The sequence below is a fragment of the Girardinichthys multiradiatus genome, chromosome 1 (assembly GCF_021462225.1).
Source record: "Girardinichthys multiradiatus isolate DD_20200921_A chromosome 1, DD_fGirMul_XY1, whole genome shotgun sequence".
Classification (NCBI taxonomy): Eukaryota; Metazoa; Chordata; class Actinopteri; order Cyprinodontiformes; family Goodeidae; genus Girardinichthys; species Girardinichthys multiradiatus.
In genome coordinates, this window is record NC_061794.1 from 29,696,414 (window position 1) to 29,717,103 (window position 20,690).

The 20,690-nt window shown below is 36.8% G+C and overlaps 1 protein-coding gene and 1 long non-coding RNA gene across 2 annotated transcripts in view; one reads left to right on the forward strand and one right to left on the reverse strand.

Moving 5' to 3' along the window:
- The window catches only part of opn7b (opsin 7, group member b), a 79,335-nt gene extending 58,915 nt beyond the window's left edge, over positions 1-20,420 (reverse strand). Inside the window, exon 1 of the mRNA XM_047375032.1 lies at positions 20,135-20,420. The gene's annotated coding sequence lies outside the window, so the exon portion shown is untranslated. The remainder of the gene's footprint in view (positions 1-20,134) is intronic.
- Positions 7,857-17,889, forward strand: LOC124873957. Its single transcript, XR_007039675.1, has 4 exons — positions 7,857-7,989; positions 8,065-8,237; positions 16,843-17,005; positions 17,095-17,889. It is a non-coding gene; the product is annotated as an uncharacterized LOC124873957 (long non-coding RNA).
- Positions 20,421-20,690: the final 270 nt, after the last annotated feature.

The window sequence follows — 20,690 nt, forward strand, 5'->3', positions numbered from 1 at the left end:
TGAGCATCTTGATTATCAACTACTGAGTTAAGGATCTATCTTCCTGTGGATTTCTCTCACTGCCGTCTGTACCTTTCGAACACGGACCAAGCTGGTGGCTTCCCGTTTCCTCCAACTCAGGACCCAGGCATCAGCCCTTCCTCCATCTCAAACATCGGCACCTGAACTCCATTTGGCTGGCATCAAGATCACAACAAAGAAGACAACTGAACAATCTTTCTTCGCAAGTGAAGACTCTGAATGGTGGTTCAAGCAACAACAATTTAGTAAGCCATTTCTCAGATCTAAGCAATCATTTACTTCATATCATTCATTTGTTCACCAGTTCATTCTTCTTCCTTCCTGTACAGTTGATGTTTCCAGTCCTCGTCCCAGATTACTTTGCTGACAATAAAATCCATAAAACTTTCTTTTCTGAGTGTTCTCTGTATGTGGGTCAGATCTATACCAAAAATGACAATTTTGGGTTGTAGTTGAAGTATTATTTGAGCTATTAATCAGCAGCTCCCGGTTGTAAAAAAGCATCGTTGCATGGTTATGCATCATAACAAATGTACAAAAATGAAATTGTATCAGCAAAAATCCTTCCAGCTGTACAGCATTTGATACTGGAGAGGATAATTGTCAAAAAAGCACATTTTTATCCAGTACAAAAGGAATTGGGGCTGCACGGTGGCGCAGTTGGTAGCACTGTTGCCTTGCAGCAAGAAGGTCCTGGGTTTGATTCCCGGCCTGGGGTCTTTCTGCATGGAGTTTGCATGTTCTCCCCATGCATGCGTGGGTTCTCACCGGGTACTCCGGCTTCCTCGCACAGTCCAAAGACATGCCTGTTAGGTTAATTGGTCACTCTAAATTGACCTTAGGTGTATGAATGAGTGTGTGCGTGGTTGTTTGTGTGTTGCCCTGCGATGGACTGGCGATCGGTCCAGGGTGTACCCTGCCTCTCGCCCATAGACTGCTGGAGATAGGCACCAGCTCCCCTGCGACCCACTATGGAATAAGCGGTAGAAAATGACTGACTGACAAAAGGAATTGGAGTTTTTAAAAAGAACATATTAGAATGAAAGTAACAGAGCTACTTCAACATGCTGCCAGCTTGAACGCCGCAATTCTAAAAAAAAAATCTGTTAAAATCTAATTAATTTCAGAAACTGAATATTTGTTTGCTGACCGAAGTAATAAAAACACGTTTTTATTTTATGTGTACTGTTACATTCCTAATATTTATTCATGATCATGTCATGTTGAGCATATTTCTAGCTTGTCTTTCACTGAACCATTTATTGATTTAGATTTAAAATACAAGATGAACTTACAAATGACATACTATTTACTCGTTCCAGTTTCAAAATACTCTATATACTCAATATATTCTAAAATGCCCCAATCTTAAATAATTGGAAGCCATAACACCACAAAGACGTATGTGCAGATCAAGTCAGGCAGTTTTATTTTCCTAGTCATTAAATAATTTTGAGCAATTTCTTTTCTTATTTTCAGTTATTGAAAAGTTGAGAAGAAAGATTTAATATCATCTTTGATGTCTCAGCGTCAGAATTGTGTGTGGGTTCTGTCAGCTGTATTCATGAGGTGAAAGAAGATGGTTTATGTAATGACTTTATCTCTTTTTTTTTAATCAAAATTAAATTAGGCTCCAAATATTGTGATCTGCATATATATGAATAAGGAACATTTTAGAAATATCAATTGTTGGTTGATACCTTCACATAGGAAACTAAACTTTTCATGGCTTTGAAATAAAATTGTGTTTCCTTAAAGTCAACCATATTGACTTTTCCTCAGATTAAATTTACCAAACTGTTAAATTTCATGTGAATCTTAGTCAAGTTAAAATCCTATACATGAAACACAGTTAAGTATGGACATGTCTAGTAAACCCTCACTGAATCCAAATTTCTCTAGAGTCTGTCTTGTTCGTGACAGATGAGTATTTTTGCTGCTGAGCAGATTGTCATTGTGTCTGCTTTCATTCACTGAATCAAGAAAAAGGTTTACACTTAGCAATCTAATCCTAATGTCGGTTAATCGCATGGCTATAGGGATTGAGATAAAAGACAAATTATTACACCCCCACCCCACTCTGATTGATTTTGGCATTTCACATGGGGCTTCCCCTTTTCTTATAGCAGTGCCTGCAGGATGAGCTGACTGCAGTGTTGTGGGAAGGGACTTTTTGTTTTGTTTTAATGTTTGGCTCCATAAAACCATTTTAATTTGGTTCTTTACATAGAATTCTAGGTAAAAGTACATAAAACAATGGCTACAATGTACGCAAAATACAAGTCAGTGAAATCTGGCTACAGGATTAGTAATTAACCATTTTCTTTAGCCTTTGTTTATTCAGACACAGAGACTCAAAGCCAGGATGGATTAAAGAAAGAAGGTACCAGGGGAAAAGATTATGTGGCCTAAGTGTCACTGTTATTATGACTTCTCAAGTTCAAATGAAAAAGCCCCCAAATGAACTCTCATGCCACAAGAAAAGGTTTTGTGTTCTTGGGTTCAAAGTCTAAAAGCAATAAATTGCTGCCATACAATTGGCCTTCTCACCACTTGTGTTAACACGCAGTTAAATTGGTGCACCTAACAAAGTGGCTGTTCAGTGTAACTGGCTATAGGTCTGAGATTTAAATTCATGGGCAAAACATTGTAAACATTGATTAGTTTTAAATCAGTGTAAAAAACAATACTTTTCAAATAAAAAGTTAATTTACAGTTCTTGACCTAAAAAAAACACCAGTAGGATTAATAAGGTCTTTACAAGCTGACCAGGTTGAACAAACTACAGCACCATTTGACCTCACTGTTTAATAAAGAAAACTCTATGTACAACACACAAAGTACACACTGGGCTTAAATAAAACAAATACTATTTCAGTGCTTATAAACTAGTAGAACAAATACAGCATTTCTCTGTTTTTATAAAATCATTTATCATCCTTTTTAAAATGCAAATGAACTGAGAAAGAAAACAGTATAATTTACTAATACACCATAAGACTTTAGAGTTAGGATTTTGTAATCAAATGTATTACTATTGCAATTAAAAGTTTTTAGTATATCATTTCTGCATTTTGATCCTATTTTGATTTTTTTTTTTTTTCTCATTGAGGTGAAGGCTTTTCAGTCACTGAGGAATTATTTAATGGGCACTCTGCCTGTTGTCTTTTTTGCCTATTGTGCTGCCAGGCCCCTCTGCAACTTGTCAGTGCACAATTCATCGCCTATATATAATCAAGAGGTCTCTCCTAGACTTCCCTGAAGCTTTCACTTTCACCTTTTTGCACAGATTGTTGTCCTGGAAAGTAATTTGCAAAGCATTATGATCCTCTCTTACAACACCTTTCAGTGTCCAAAGAAATGTATACAGAAAGTTCACAAAATGTTGGAGGTTTTTTTTGCATTATCTGCCACTGTCTTTTTTTATTATTATTTGTTCATTATTTGTCTAAACAGTTTAGACTGTATATAAAAAGCAGGAGTTAATTTCTCAAGGTACTTGTGCATCATCTAATCAGTCAGGTCATGTATCTATTGAGGAGTAGTGAGACAGAATCCATTTTTGACTGAAAGTCACCCAAGAACCTGCTGGGAATTTGCCAAAGGACACTTGAAACACTCCCAGACCTTGAGAATTACTTTATTTTGATTAATCTATGGCAGAAATATGCATTTGGACTTAATGTCCAACACCATTTGTAAAGAAAATTAATAACTGAGCACTACCTCTTACCCCTTTCCCTACCATGACTGTTTTGTTTTTACTTCGCTTATGCTTCGCTTATGCTTCGTTTTTGCCAAGGTACCTGCAGTGTTTTGAAAGTTTTGGATTTTGTCTCTGGATTCATACCTGCAGTGTTTTTGTTACGTTTTGACCTTTTTTAAGAATAAATTATGATGCGGCTACCAAGCTCTTGTCTGCGCTTTGGTCCGACCCAAGATCCTTCTTCGACAGTAACAGCAGACCTCCCGTGATGTCACTGTTTGAATAAAACCCTGCGTTTCTACAAACAGACCTCTTCCATGCAGGTCCCCAGCAGAGCTGGAAGGACAGACACACACCGGGAGCTAATGTCTCCTTGCTGGCAAGCAGATATAACTGTTCAAATAGGATCCAGAGTGACTATGATCACATGCAACAAAGTTAAGTAATGATTTCCTATTCAAGTATCCGGCATTTATTCATATAAAGGGTGTAAAGAGACAAGCTTAACTTGACTTTTCTTCTGAGGCCTCCAGAAGCAGCTCTAATCGAAGCGAATTTCCCCTACGGCCTGGAAAAGGAGGCCGGGACTGCATCACACGCCTTCCTACATGTACGTACAGGTAACGAGAGATACCCCGCCGCATCGCGGCAACTCACGGAGCCAAACGTGCTTCCAGCTAAAGCCCTTTCCCACAGCTACTGAGGTTGGCAGCAAGTTAACCTTAAATTCACCGTGGATGCTTTCTTCAACTTCGTCGCCCCGGACAACTTCTCCTCAGCATGGCTCATGTAAGAGGTAATGTTTGGGCAGAGAAGATTCGTTTATAGGTAAATAATCTAAATAATGTTCATTTAATGACGTTTGTTTGTGTTGAGAAACTCAGCTACAGTAAGTGCTAGCAGACTAGCACTCAGCTAAGGATGTCTTCTGTGTTGTGTTTTTAAAAGTTAAGACAAACTTTATTTAAAGGGTGGTTTTTAAACACAGAAGATTGGCCATAACCGCCATCCACGCTTATGCATTTCAACCCTTTTATTAGTGGTATTTTAAAAGTATGTGTTTGACACATACTTTTAAAATACATACTGGTAACCAGCTTTAAACTTATTTTGTTAGCTCCAACCGCTAACGGCTAAGAACACGTGGTCGCCCACTTTATGCGTCAGCTGAAGATCATTTACCCAGAAAGGTTGTTAGTTTCCAATCTAGGAAGTTATATTTCCTTAAATATTATTTTATTAAATGTGTTAACTAATTAAAAACCATTAAGACCCATTTATCCAGAAAATTTGGTTCTTTTTCAAAATAACATTTCCTTCAATGTTTTAATATTTATTTTAATATTATTTTAATGAATAAAGTCAGCTAATTAAACACCGTTGAGAATTGGTCATCCAGAAGGTTGATTTTATTTAGCAAATCATTCTTTAAAATGCTTTATCAAAATAATGTTTTACCTGATCTTGCATTGTGAATGGTTGTTTTAAGGTATACCAATTATTGCCAAAGTTTGTTCCAAGACTAACGTAACTTCATTTCCAGATTCTTCAAGATAATCCTTGGTTCTCAAACATAAACATTGCATGGTAATATTGCATCACTCTTTCGGTCATGATTTTCAACCATCTTTGATTCACCTGTTTATATTGTACACACCCCATTAGTCTTTGTTATTATTTCATTTTGTTTGGTAGTTTAGTTGGATTGTTTTAGCATAGCAAAGAGTTTGTTGATTGAAATATGTTTGACTTTGAGTAATGCCTGAGCTTGGCTCATCCCTTTCAATTTTGTCCTAATACTATCGCCTTATCGGGCTGGTATTCACAGGACAACCCCTAACAAACCAAAATATTATTTAATAAAATATTAAAGTATTAATATTAAATATTAAACTATATATTTATATTAATAATCACAACAGCTCACATAAAATAGTCTCCTGCAAATGCTAAGAACCCTACATTAATTATACTGACATCCCACTTTTCAAATTTAATTGTGATTTAATACATATTAAATGAGGCACTGTTAACACAGACCTTGTCTCTGTGTTGAAATGTATTCCAGGGCATAGGCAGTAATTTGCACATTAAATGTTCTATTCTATATTTTTTTCTATTCTATATTTTGTCGAATGGAGATTGTTTAGGTTGGAAACAAGGGAACAAGGGGCTGATTATGAACAATCTTAAGCACTTACTGGTATCTATGAGCCAGGTTGGGTTTTCTTCTTAACTTTCTCTTAATTACAAAAACTTAACTGAATCAACACTTTTTTGACTACTAAATCTATAAAACTCTGTGTTAGTGTACATCTCCCATTCATATCTCCAGCTTGACACTCTGTTGATGTCTGAGGACTGCAGCAATATTGACATTTTGTAAAAAAAAGACACACAGTATTCATGAGTTCTGGTAAATGCTGCAGTGTGACAATAACAACTATAATTAGACCTAGTAGAGAAAATGTACACAGACATATGTCATTAATATGACATAAAAAAAAAACAAATAGATCATCAGCCTAGGAAAGACTGTACCAAAACAAGTGCATACCTTAATACTGATTGACATATGACTCTCAAACAATAAGTGTTGAGTGGTGTTATAAAAGCAAAATGGGGACGAACTTTGAGAAACATTGGTTTTTGAAGCTAAACCATTTCTTTAAAAGCTTGGTTGTGGCAGGTTTATGTCACTCCCATCATTAGGTCTCTTCTCGCTGAAGTGACACAAACTGCCAGTTTAAAAATAAAAGTGTGACTGCAACGGTATGCTGCGATCCAGACTGGGCAGCTGCCTCCTCTACAACTTTGTCGGAAACACAGCGTATGTTTGTATGGCTTTCGTCCTAAGTGGTAAAGAAACCAGCGTCTTATTAAAGTTTTTTTTTTTGTTTTGCGGAACGAGTGGCCTTAATTTACTTTTTTCAAGGTAGCCAGACAGGAAGTAAGTGGAGAAAGGGGGAAGACATGCAGCATAAGTCTCCATGGTTGGGACTCAAACCCAGGACCGCTTCGTAGAGGACTGAGGCCTCCTTATATGGGCTTCACGCTCTACTGCTACGCCAAGTGCCATTCAACATTATTTTCATTTTTTTTTATAGTAAATGTAATACACTATACAGGTAATAATAATAAGAATAAGAAGGTAATAGGAATAAATAATTGATATAGGAGGGGGGGTGTCAATACGATCCAACCCTTTAAGACAATATCTGCAAGTGTGGTCAACCCCTCAGGAGTGATATATTCTGAATGACAAGCAACCAAATGTCAGCCATTCTTCCCATCATGCTCTTTCATGCCTTATGCATGACACCGTCTTTCCCAGATTAGACTTTATAAACGACATTAATGAGGCATTCCACACAGGCATCACACGGAAGTCACAGATAACGTCATATTGAAGTTGAATCATGAGGGTAACTTCAACAAACTAGAAATTAAACATAGTTTTCCTTTTTTCCAAATGAATATTTGAAAGTGTGGCCTTTCATATGTATTTAGCCCCGCTATATCAATACTTTTTACAACCCGTTCGCTGCAAATGCAGCTGCAAGGTTTTAGAGGTATTTGCACATGGAGAGAGTACATTTTTTGATCTTTCTTCTTTAAAAAACAGATAACAAAGGGATGGATGGATGGATGGACTTCTACAATTTTTTATTGTTTTGTTCTTCTCTGAGATTTTCCTTTCAGTTAGTGCTTGTTTTGTCCTTGTTTGCTGTTGCTTCAGGATCAGGCACATAGATCACTTCTTCAAGTTTAGGCATTAAAATAGACTATTTAAAAAAAACTATTTGTTTCATCTTTATAAAAAACCTCATCAACAGCATCCAATTTACACAAACAGACTGTTTCAAAAAGTAATTTTGTGCAGATTTAGCTTTCTGTTGGACCTGATCAAAAAAATCATTCAAATCCATATGTGATCAGAAAAAAATACAACTTTGTTTACAAGCTGAATCCATGGCAACAAATTCTGTTTGCTTTTTTTTTTTATTGTCCTTTTTATAAATATTCCAAAACAAATCCACAAATGGTTGTATTTTTTCCACAACGCATTTGTTCCAAATAAACAGAAGATATTATCATGAATAAAAAAACACATTAATGTGCCTACTTGTCTTATTCCAGTCGTGTCAACTTTGCACTTATTCATTTAAAAACAACACTGATTTATCCTCCTGACTTTGGCTTTGAAGTCAGCAAAAGAGATGTAATCGTTTGGAGTCTGCTTCTCATCTCATGACTTTGAGGTTTGAAAGATTACATTGAATCTCTGTGTTATGTTCCTTCTGAAACTGAGCCTCTTATGTCTGTCTGATACACAGTTCGATTCACTGCCACCTTTCCTCTTGCAAAACATCGCTGTTTGAAGCTTAAGGATGGCACAGCATGAAGTTGTTTAAGAGGTTAGGGAAAATGGATGCCCAGCAATTCAAGATGAAATTTAAATGGGTAACAAAAGCAGCATGGAGGATGGAAAGCAAGAGGAGTGCATCAGGTATTCTTATCACTGTTGATAGAAACTTCAGACTGGGAGCAGATGTATGTTGTTCTATCAACAAGACTCATACTGTGTTCCTGACTGTGTGTTTACAACTTCTTGGCTCGCTCTGTTCAAGGGCGTAAAACATAATGTCGAGGTCAGGAAATCACTCATGCCAGCGCTGCTTCCATTGATATGCTGATATGAAAAAATGTCTCAAAGAGTTTAAGGAAGATTGATGAGGCAAAGTATTTTTACTATCCATGGGAAATGTACTCTTGGACTACCATGTAAGTCAACAGACATACTTAAGCCTAAAATCATATTTCTCTTTGCTAAATGTTGTTTATTGTGGGTGATTCATTTACGTTAAGGTAGAAGCTGGGTATTTCTTTCAAGTAGTATTTATGACAATTCTGGGAAACCTGATTCCATGGAGTACCTAAAACAAAATTATGAGGTGGTCTGGGGCCAGTTTCTGCTCAAGTGGCGTTCAGGTATCTTCTCATCTTTGTTTACAAGTAATAGTAGGATGGATCCATAGATCCGTGGCTTGTCATTCTCTTTGCTACCTTGGCGAACACTTTCTCATGCTGCTAACATATTGCTGACCACGCCCATGGCCAATCAGTTAGCAGCAGTATGTTCATGTCACATTTCGGATCTGCTCGGCCACGAAGGGTTCTGCTGACGAGTAGGGACCAAGAAAGCCAGTACTGGGCTGGAAAAGCCAGTAATGGGCTGAGTGGAGTGGAGCTGGCCAAAGTAGAGCCCATGGAAAAGGGGCACTTGGGACACTTTGGGATCTCAACCTGTTACCTCTATGACCTAATCTCAAATAAGCAGAAGATGTCAGATGGATGAAATTCTTTGTGTGGTACTAATAAAAAAAACATATTTGTTTTTGTATATATTGACAATATATATATCCTATAACATTCCATACCTTTGATCCAACACCTAATACGGCAGGACTTTTGACTTTTCCACACTGGCTCTGCTCTAAAGCCTTCCAAATGACTTCATACGTCTTAAAGGGTTGCTTAATAATGTTTTAAAGTAAGGCTATGTGAAGTTATAATTGATAGAAGTTACCTTATCTGTGGCAGAAAGATCGTGTATAACCACAAGCTTTTTGTAAATGTAAGAAGATCCTTAAAGCTGGTGGACTCAACAACCTATTCAGTCAGACTAGTTGGTGCACCTAATTAGCTTTTTTGGGAAACCAGCTAATCATGACTTTGTCTGTGTAATTTACATCTAACTGTGAAACCTGGAAAGCACAAGAACATGTCATGTTTTAATGTTGCTGCACAACTGACACAAAATCCAAGGTTTACTCTGGATTAAGTGAAGCTTGAGTGGGCTGGCCAGTTGCAGCTGATCTAAAGGATTGATGCAGCCAGCAGGCTCAACCAAGGTGACTTTACATAGAAATGAAGACGTTTGGATAGACACGACTGTTCTAGCTGGTGGCCATCCACCAGTCACTCTCATATGACATATTTCCACTACATTTAAGAGCGCTATTACACATATTAACTTTATAGAACCTCACTTGAAAATTTAGAACCAACGCTTTTAGATGTAATACTGACAAAAAAGTTGATCTAGCAACGATATTCTGGCCTATTTGTGTACATCAGAAATACAGAGATTTAATGGGTAGAAGGTTCGATAACATACATAAGTACAACTGATGCATCCAGAATAAATCCAATTCCATTGCATACATACTTAAGTAACATATCTGATGTGAGAGGTATCACTTTAAAATACAATGATAGTGCAATAAAAGTGATCAAAGGTAATCTTTTAGAGTGTTTAGATTTTTTTGGTTTGTATTTATCCCACTATGTTGAATGGAACTGGTAAAGATGATGGTATCAGTTAGAGGTAGCTTCCATAGTGAATAAAAGAATAATTAATAAACAAAATTAAATGAAAAGATCCTTAAAAAATACAATGAAACCCAGCTAGAACCATTAAACTATAGGTTTATGGAAACAAGTCCTGAAACTCTCTTTCACATAGAGGTTATACTCTCAGGAGAGCAAATTCTATCTTGGCTCTCCAAGTTTCACAAGAACAAAGTAATAGAGTGAATGCACGGCTTTGCCAAATAAACACAATATATTTGGATCAGGGAAGCTTTTTGTGCAGTCTCTTCGTGTTATGATTGGGGATTGTTTGGTGTTTGGTTTCTGTTTTTTTCTTATATGTTCTCAAAGTTTTTGAATCATGCTTCGGTTTATTATTTTCCTGGTCATGCTTTAGTTTTTGTTTTGTATTCAAGATTCTCTATTTTTGCTCTAGCCACGTTTTGTTCTGTCTGTCAATTAACCTTATCCGATTCACCTGCTCCAAGCTAATCTGTCTCCTTGCTCCACCTGTTTCACACTCCATATATACACACCTGTTGAGTTATTCGACACGGAAACATTTCTCAGATCATGTCTTCTTGCCAAATCATGCTCACGTATTGTTTTGTGGATCATGCCACTTCTGAGAGTGTGTTTTTGTTTTTTATTAAATAGTTTTGCACTTACCTTCATGCTGCCTGCTAGTCTGCATTCCGGGATCCTCTATCTCGCAAGCCCTAACATTTCGCCCCTGACCCGACTCGTGATTATTTGGGAAGTTTTCTGTTGCTGGAACATCCAGGTAATGCTTCGTTGTTTATTGGAAACAAGTTGTTTGCTTAAGAAATTAAACAAACAGCTATTCCATTATTTAATTTCCACTTATGGACATTGAAATGTTAAAATACCTTAAAAAGCTGAAAAGGAAAATTAGAGTGGTTTAAAGTCAAGCTTCATGTGAGTTGCAATATAAATGGTGTGTGTAAAGTTTATCAGTCTAAGATCTGTGCTTTTGTTAGAAATACATTATCTTTAGCTTATTGCCCTGCAACATTCTCACTTTATTACCTGAGATGGCTGTCCCAGCTTTGTTTTTACTAATTTAGTTACTTGCCCAGTTCTCTAGACAATGCCTGGAGGTTTCAGTCCCTTTGGTTTTTTTCCACAATTAGGAATTAAAGTAATTTGATTTTTGTTGTTGTTTGAATTTTTTTTATTTATGGAATATGGCATGCATACCACTTTAAAGGTTTAAAATGTTAATTTGAAGGTATCTGTGAAATAAAACCCAAATTACTTCATATTGTTTTAATACTCAATCCCTAACTCTATGTAACATTGCAACATAGCAGAATTAATGCACTAATTGTTAATCAGAATAAAGTCTGACATTTTAAAGTTTGCCCTTTGGTCTCTTGATTATTGTCTTTTGTCAAGCTAAAATGTAATGTCCAGTCCTGGTCTAAAAGAGGGTTTCACTGTTCTGCCTGCATTTTATCTTTTATTATTTTTTCTTGGTCCTGCTATTGAAAAACATTTTATCACACAAATGAGGTTCCATTTAAGCATACCTTGGACACGGTATTCTTTTTTTTTTATGTTCACAATTAAAGTCTTTGGTTTGTACCACACACAGTGTTGCTTTCGATGGTTCTAGAAATAAATCTCTGTTTTATTCGACCAAGTACCCTTATTCATGTAATTGTGGAGTGCCGTAGGAGTATTTTGGTACTCCCCGGAAATCCTTTTTTTTTGTTATCCAGCCTATTTCACTCTAATGTGTGATAGAGCATGTTCCTGAAATGGTTTATTATGTACATGGTAAAAGCTAAGTCAAAATCAGTGACAGTCCAGAGTCTCAGGAATAAAACAAGCTTGATATATATTTTGTTTTGAAATTTTTTTACCTTTTCTTAGAGAATTGATCAAGCTTAATACTGAGATAGTCTCACGTATCTACTAAAACAACCAGTTCTTGACAGTGTATGTATTACTTAAGGGCTTATTATAAAAGCTTTCTGCATAATATTCCTGAAGACATTCCTGTGTTTTCTGTGGTGTTCTCTGCACTTCAGTTTTTAATTTACTTCTTTTACCAACTGTTTTTTCTTCTTTTTCTGACTAGTTTAAAGCCTATTTCACAGAAAAAAAAACACATTCCCACATTAAGATGCTGCCTTCTCTGTAAGGTTAAAATACTGGAGGTGTCATGGAGTGACATTTTGGACTTTGTGGGTTCTTTGATGGTTTATTTTGTAATTTAGATTTTCCTTATGGCTCTTTGTTTATTTCTTAGGTTATTGTTTCTATGTTCTCCTCTAGTTTCTCTGTTTACTTTAATTCATAGTTATTCTAGTTCTTTATTTCCTCCTCTGATTTATTCTCTTGCTTAGTTTGTGTTTTCTGTCCTTTCACTCTTCCTCAGCCTTTGTATTTGTTTCACCTGTTCCTGCTCCTTCCCTGCCCCCTTGGGCAATGTTAAAACACCATCAGATAAAACATCAGGAAAAGCATAGTAAAACATGCATATCATGTTTGTGTCGATTGACTGTGCATTTACTGGGAAAGATTTTTCTGTGAAGTTACTGTCTCAGCCAGCATTCCAGCTTTAATTTCAGACTGTTTTTGGTACAATAAGCTTTCCAAACTATAAAAACACCCCTCCAAGCAAAGCTTTATGCTGGGCTCTTTCGGCCAACACAGATAATGTGCCTCTTCTTTAATTATTTTTACAGGATACATCCCACAGGGCAGTGCTTTTATTATTATTTTTTTTAACAAAATAGTAATCTTAATTACTTGAGAAAGGAAAAAGTGCTGAGCCCCACTGAGCTTCAGCAGCAGTCGATGTTCAGTGAACAGTGCTTTCAGTTTGCTTATTTAATCTTAGCTAAAGAGCAAAATTGATTTGTATTTTCACTGTGTTGTTCTATCACCCTGTGGGGAAGCAAACAGGATTTTCCCTCAAAGTGAAGAAGCGAAGACAAAACTAAGTCATGACAGGGTTGATGAATGATACACAGCTGTGACAAATGATGTGGTGAAAGCCTTGCATCTCTGCAGCACAGCAGTGCCCTGGTTAAAAACTGGATGCATTACCCGTTATCAAAATGCTGCTGAGGTTTAGTCCCACTGTTCGCTCCAGACACCAATTTGAATATTGTGTTTAAATTAGACATTTATGGTTGATGCATTTTGCTAAATCTCTTACATAAACATTGCATTTTGGGCAACATATTTAACTTATCCCAATATATGTCCTATTTATAAAATAAAAAAAACATAAATAGGCAAGCAAATTGCTGGATTCATCCACAGTAATGGATTTAGGACTATTAGACTTCCACTGCAGTAGATGTGGTATTGTGAATGAAAGATAGCTAAATGGGATTTATGAGAAATTTTCATAACCAATAAGATGGCAAAATGGCAGCCACAAGTTATGAAATCCTGACTGACATCGTTACACAGCTGTATAATTGCAGAAAACTGTAGGACACCCACCTACATACCCAGTGATGAACAAAATATAACCATTGTTTCTGACAGAAGATAAAAAAAGGCAAATATTTCTTGCCAACCCTGAAGTCACAGTAAATTGCAGCATCATAAAAGGGGGAAAACACTGATGATTTTTCAATGGCAGCTTTGTATGCTTGACCTCATATTCAACCACACAGTGGATGGAAAATAGATAGGGGCAAAATGAAATGAAATCCTGATGATCTGGTGCAATCAGGTTTAAAATGGACTGTACAGTTTGTTCTCCCCGTGGAGGATAAACAGGTTTTAAGATGCAAGGCTCCTTTGTTAAATACTAGCCATAGTTTGTTTGCTGAGTGTCCTCAGAGCTGGACTATTGTTCCCTATTCTGTGGACACAATCAAAGATAAAAGACAATGTGATAGTTTTTGGTTGCAAAGATGGCATTGTGCTCCTCCAAGTAGGAAGGCTTTTGGTCATAAACTTTCTGTGGAATAAATGAGAAATAATCTTAATAATTTTAAAATTAAACAATTTCCACTAGACAACTTTTTCACTTTTAACTACCTTTTAAATTAAATTGCCCACTAAATTTATTCAGTAGATTATTTGAAATTCAGAGTGCTATCTTTTTTTATGTGTTTAGTTTTTAATTTGAACAGCACAAAGTGCAATGGGCTACCCAGAGCAAGAGGTACATATGATAACGTGGTTTTAAAAGAATGCTTAAAAAGCACTAAAACCTGTTACATTCTCTAGCATGCCTAAAATTTCATAAATGTAATCAATCAAACTCTATGTATATGACTATTTAACAGCTCCCACCTTTTCTTTCAGCTATGAACAGGAAATTGAGACAATACTTCATGCAACATTCAAATGATGGGGTCAGAATGTGACGTGAATCACATAAAGCCTTACATTCATTCTGTCTTGCATCAGCTGTTCAGGCTACTGGTGGTTTAAAATGGTTTGGGGGTATTGTCTAAGTACACTTTTGACCCCACTGAGCATTGTTTAAATACCACAGCCTACTAGAGAATCGATGTTGACCATGTCCATTAGTTAAGTGACCACAAATTATTTCAAACTGTTTTTTTAGGATAGTAGTGGCCTTCTGCTACTATCTCGTCTTTACTGGTGGCAACTGCTCATTCCATAGTTTTATTTACAGTACAGTTATTTATTTATATTAGAGCACATGTCTTAAATGAGGCTTGTTTGCCAGTTTAAAAGTACTTTTTGAAAATAACTTTTAAGCAGGTATTGAACATACTTTTCATTGTTCCCACATTTCTGTATTAAAATGTTGTATTTTATTGGTCTGATGTAATATTCTAACCTTAAATTCTGCGTTTGCATTAGCTGTAAATACAAAATCATCAAAATTACCAGAAATAAAGGCTTGAAAACATTAGTCTGTGTGTAATTAATATGTATAATGTGTTTCATTTAGTGGATTGAGTTACAAAAATAAATAATCTTTTCAATAATATTCTAATTTATTGAATATGACTGACAGCTTTAGCAATGCTACCTTAGCCAGCTTTTCATCTGTAGTGGGCACTATCGAAGTCCATTTTTATCAAGGCACATCCATTCATTCTTGTCAGACACTCTATGAGTGGGATCACTATCATTTTCACAAGCACTGTCAGTCTTCTGATGCCTTAAAATCTCCCCTACATGCCCTGTGTTAAAACAGGTAGTTTACACATCTAATGGCTTGTCTGTGTATAAAGTCGGAGAGATAGTGCATAAAGTGATGAAATGCCCAAATGCAAAATCTTTGATTCCACCTGTCCTGCACTTCTTCTGAATTGATTATGTATCTGGAAACATATCACCTTGAATAGTTCATTTATAACTGTGTGCTTTCTAAATGCAATCTTTGTTTAGGTTTATTTTGGAGGGCATTGCTGCTGTTGTTTTGTAAAGCAATGTAATGCAAATATGTGAGAGAATAAAAACAATGCAATGCGCCTATAGGCATAAAAAGATGTCCTTAACAATCCAGAGTTTGGAGAGTAATAATAGCTAGCTGTGGTAGTGTTTCTAATTCTTCACCTGCCCAAAAATCTCAGGTACCAAGGCTTAAAAAAACAGCAGTGGGATTACGTGGTAGAGTTATGATAATAGGCATTGTGTTGGTTAATGTGAATGAACCATTTAAACCATATAGGTATAAGTGGTTTAAATATAGCAAATTTCTACGGCTCTATATAAAGTCGATGGATGAATAAGTACCCACAAAGGAACGATGATAAAACTTCATTCATGTACTCCTACACCATGTCAGTGACCACTTAAAGCTGTGTACAATCATGTTTTCTGTGACAAAAATAAATCATAGCTTTATTCTTTCCTACAACACTTTAACCAGTTCAAAGAAGATAAGAATACAAGCTTTATTTCAAAAGTAATTAAAAGAGAGTTAAAAATTCTTAAAAATAAAGGAGTATTATCTGAGACACAACAGCACAGATCTGAGGCAGGCAGCGAAAACACGCTCAGCCTGTGGCCTGGGGCCAATAAAACATCACCTTTCTAATTCAAAAGGGACTTCTCCTTCAGCTGCTCCATAAACCTGATTAATTGTGGGTTCAAGCCGTTCACTATACTGGCAAGGCTCTGGCTCTACGGTGTTACAGAGTGGCTCTTTATGGGTTATGTCATCAGTTATTTATATAAAGTCAAATGCCTGTGCCTACTTTATAAAACAAACAGGGAGCATGCACTGGGGCAATGGGACACTTCAACCAAGCCATGCCACACACACCCATGGCCGTAGCTAGCATTGAGGACACAGAGGTCTGGACCTCAGTATTTTTCTGCTGTGTATATAATAAAAAATTAATGAAAACAATGCTTTTGAACGACGTGGTTCTCTGAGTAGCTCCACCAGGTTACTGTAGGAGGCGCTTAACTGTGTAAGGCAGCCCAACTCATGTTTACGAAGAAGAGTTTTGCATACCCTTCCCGCTAAAATAAAGACCAGAAGAAGGAGAGTGCAGCTGATGGTGAAACATAACAGGAAACTTGCAAAAAATATTCTACTTGAATTCCGTTCTTCTCCAAATAACAGTTAACTTGTCTCCTTCTTTATTAACACTCCTAAGATCAGCTAGAATAGCTACAGCCCATTGACAATGTTGCTTGATTTGTGTTGGCGCATTGTTTGTGAGCAGCTGTGACAGACTAATGATGTTTATATTTCAAGAGCTAATGTTTCTATCCATTAAATTAAGACAGATTTGTTTTTTCTTTTTTTATAGTTTGACTTTCCTTTTCACTGGTTGTATAAATGAACACGGATCCTTTATTTAATCCAGACGATAAAAGGAGATTAAATGGACCGCTGCTGTCCATCCACTCCAGCCAGGATACATTGCATGAGACCCATGTCCCCGTGTTGTTCAGGAGAGTGTGAGTAAAGAGGTAAGACGTTTGCTCAAATCTTATGTTTTGAATGTGTTTGTGCAGTGTGAACAATCAACATTAATATAAGCTAATTCATGTCATTTCAGTGAGTCCCTGTTGCTTCAGATGATGTCACTCCCCATGGATTCACACACACAACCACACACACACACAAATACATGTCACATTCAAGTATTGGTCTTCATTGTAACTGATGTGCTGGGGGATAATGAGTGGTGGACCTCAGTATTTTTTAAAGTCTGGCTATGGCCCTGCACACAAATACATGTAGAGAGCTGCCAAAATATGCCAAATTTACCAAAGACTGTCTTTAGTTGTAAATAACTTTCTGTCATGATTTGAGGGGTTTGGGTTTTATTTATTCTTATTCCCAGTCTGTGTTTTGGATCCTGCTTCTGTTTATTATTTTCCCTGGTTGTGCTTTAGTTTCTGATTATTGTTTTCTAGTTTATGTTCTGTACATTATGTTTTCCCTTGATTAGTTTGTATCATTGAATTTCTGTTTTGTCTTCACTCCCTGCAACTGTCAACCTGTAATCAGCTTCATTTGATGCAGGTGCACCAAATGAAGCTGATTAGGTGCACCAAATGAAGCACCAAATCAGCTTCATTTGGTGCACCTGCATCATGCAATCAGTCTTCTTGTTTCACCTGCACCATGCTCCATTTATACACCATCATTTTGTTTACGCCTTGTGGAAACATCACTACTTCTTGCTGTCATCTATGCCTGTACTGTTTCTGCCTCCTTTTGTGAGTGATTTGCCTTGCTGAAAATAAACCGTTTTTACTTATGGTTAAGATGTCTGTCCATCTGCATTGTGGGGTCCTCCACCATACCACATCTGACTCTTTCTTTCTTTTTTTATTTTCATTTTACCTTTGGCAGCTTTTTATGATAAATTATTCATTAATAAAATATGCATCACTGATTCCCAGCTGACAACCTGTAAGTGATGCCTTGTTTACACTGTAATGTTATCTACAGTAACTGCTTTATGGAAAAATAATAAAACATTTATTCCTACAGCTGAAAAAACAATCTAACATCTTGATTATTACAGTTATACTTATGTTATTTGCAGCATTAATTTTGATAAAGACAGTTAAGCAAAAATATATTTAATAAATACCAGCTAAATTTAGTATTCGTTTTTAAACTAAATGTGTTTTTTACGCAGAATATTATCCTTTTTTGTGTTTTATTGTTCCGCTTTACCTTAATTGGACTGATGGGTAACGCTCCCTTAGTTTCCACATGACTGTGGGTGTTTTCTCGAACAGAAATGCTTCCAAACAGCCCAATTTTGTTTTTCTTGTAAGCGAGGGAAACGAGTAGGAGGCGTCTTTTATACTGATGATTGGATGAAATGATTTCGGATAAAGGGGAAGACAACTGATGGATAGATGGTACTGTGATGGTGACATATTTGCAACATATTGTACTTCAAAATGACAAAGAACTTATCTATGTGTAGTTTTCTGTCTAGCTATTTCAGTTTCTGATGAACGGTTTTATCATATATGCATGTTCAGAGGATCCTTGGATACAAATATAGCAAATTTAAAACCACTGCAGTAACATTAACTTCGGGTACTGTGCTATTTTTCTAAATTCTCTTAAGTTTTCGTTAAAAGAAAAAAATGTGGATGTTACAAAGGCATCTTTGTCCCTTGCTTTGACTTGTAGTTTTCAGCTGCACTCCCACTCTGGTCCTGACCGTCACGTGACTCTAAAATAAATTTGCTGTGGAGCAGTGGGTATTACAGATTTCCTACAGCAATATAGACAGCAGGCAACAGCTAAGCTTGGTATCCTAATGTTGGATATTAGACATAGGCTGTCTAATTATTATTACAGTTGACAGGGTTATGCAGAATATCAAACAGTTGAAGATTTGGGATGTCTGCTCTCTCAAACTTCACTTCGTGTGCTGCACATCCTCTTAAAAATTATCACATCTCAGGAAAAATATAACCCCAACACAAGCGGTCGAATTAAGAGTTTAAAACACTTGAGCCCTCCACATGAAATAGATTTATTATAACTCTGATTAAATATGAGCACAAAAAAGGCTTGAAGGTTATATTTGATTTACTGACATCTTTGCAGTTTTGTTGTGCAGCAGTTCAAGAAAATGGCATCGAAACTGTGTAGAATATTTTTAGTTCAGGCAGTTTATCACACAGCATATCAATCATACTGTATTTCTAAAACGCGGAAGTGTCTGAGAAACTAAGTACACCCTAAACCTATAATAGAGACATACAAAATATGTAAAACCCAAGAATTTAAAAAGGGTGTACTTTCTCTTTCCATGTCTGTAACATATTTAGATTTAACTGTAGAGGCAAATCCATTCAGAAGATACAAACTGAGCATAAACACAAGAGAGAGAAGCAGCACCAGGGTTACTTTCTGATAGTTAAAGCTCACGTTGCAGAGGCATGTATATTTAGGCGAGCTGCCTTGGGGGGTTGTGTGTGTATGTATGTGTGTGTGTAGGGGGGGTGCTCTATTTGTGCAGTAGTGAAGTAAATTGCTAACATGTTCATTGGGAAATTTAACAAAACAGCAACTAAAAGTGTTACACCACACTGCCTCTTCATTAATTTATTCTAACCTTTCTACAGATTTTTTAAGCAAGTCTCTCAGAGCTGTCAAACTCCACAGGACAGAGCTTTAACTCAATTTCTCCTGCACAACAAACAGTTAGGATCTGGCTAAGTTGACCTATATGAAATGTGTGGATAATAGATGTCAGGGTCTACACATTCATAAAATCTATTATAAACACCACAATTTGTTGACGTCATAGAGGAGACAGGAGTGTGCAGCTAATAATATCATTCATACTGACTGTACAAGCACAAGAACCAGGAGGAAGCAACTCTGAGGTCATCGTTTGTAAAAATGTGTGCTCATCAAACAATGTTGGGAACAATGACAGCACGACCTACGTTGTGCTCCCTCATTTCAACCCTAAGTTAACAAAGCATGCTTATATAGTAAACACGTCACTGGTTTAAAAGCAGTTTCCTAAATTCATATGTAAATGTATGATTGAATAGGTCAAATGCTGCTTGCACACCAATTAGAGTCAATAAGAAGCTTTGATTCTTTACCTTATTGAGAGGGTATGCCAGAGTTGGCTGGGGTTCATGGGTGTTGAGTCAGATCCAGAGTGAAGCTGGTCAAACCTTCACTTAACTGTTCCAGTGGTGGAACCAGCAGAGGTGAACGCAGGATGAATGCATAGCCACCAGGAAACTCTAGTGTGTGTTGTGAGAGAATCCACTCGCCAGTCAGCAGCAGCAGCCCGCCAGCTCTTTTCATGGAGACCTGACAGGCGGTGGTTAGAAGCAGACTCGTCTCCGATGCTCACTGTTCCTCTGGTCTGTTTCCCTCTCAGTCTTCAGCTCCCACTCTTGCCTTAGTCCCTTCTCTGCTGCTCTGCTCTCGCTCTCCATCTAAATCTCCTTCGAGCACATGAATTCTCCACACTGCATCTCCTCCCTCTCTCACACAAACAGACATGGGCACACAGCACTGTCACTCTCAGCACTTCATGCTCCGCATTATTTGTTTTACAACTTATGCACTCCTCGTTGACCACTTTTGTAGTTTTCACAGTGGGTTTCTTATCTATAGAGATTTGTCTAGGATTGTTTTCCCTTTTAT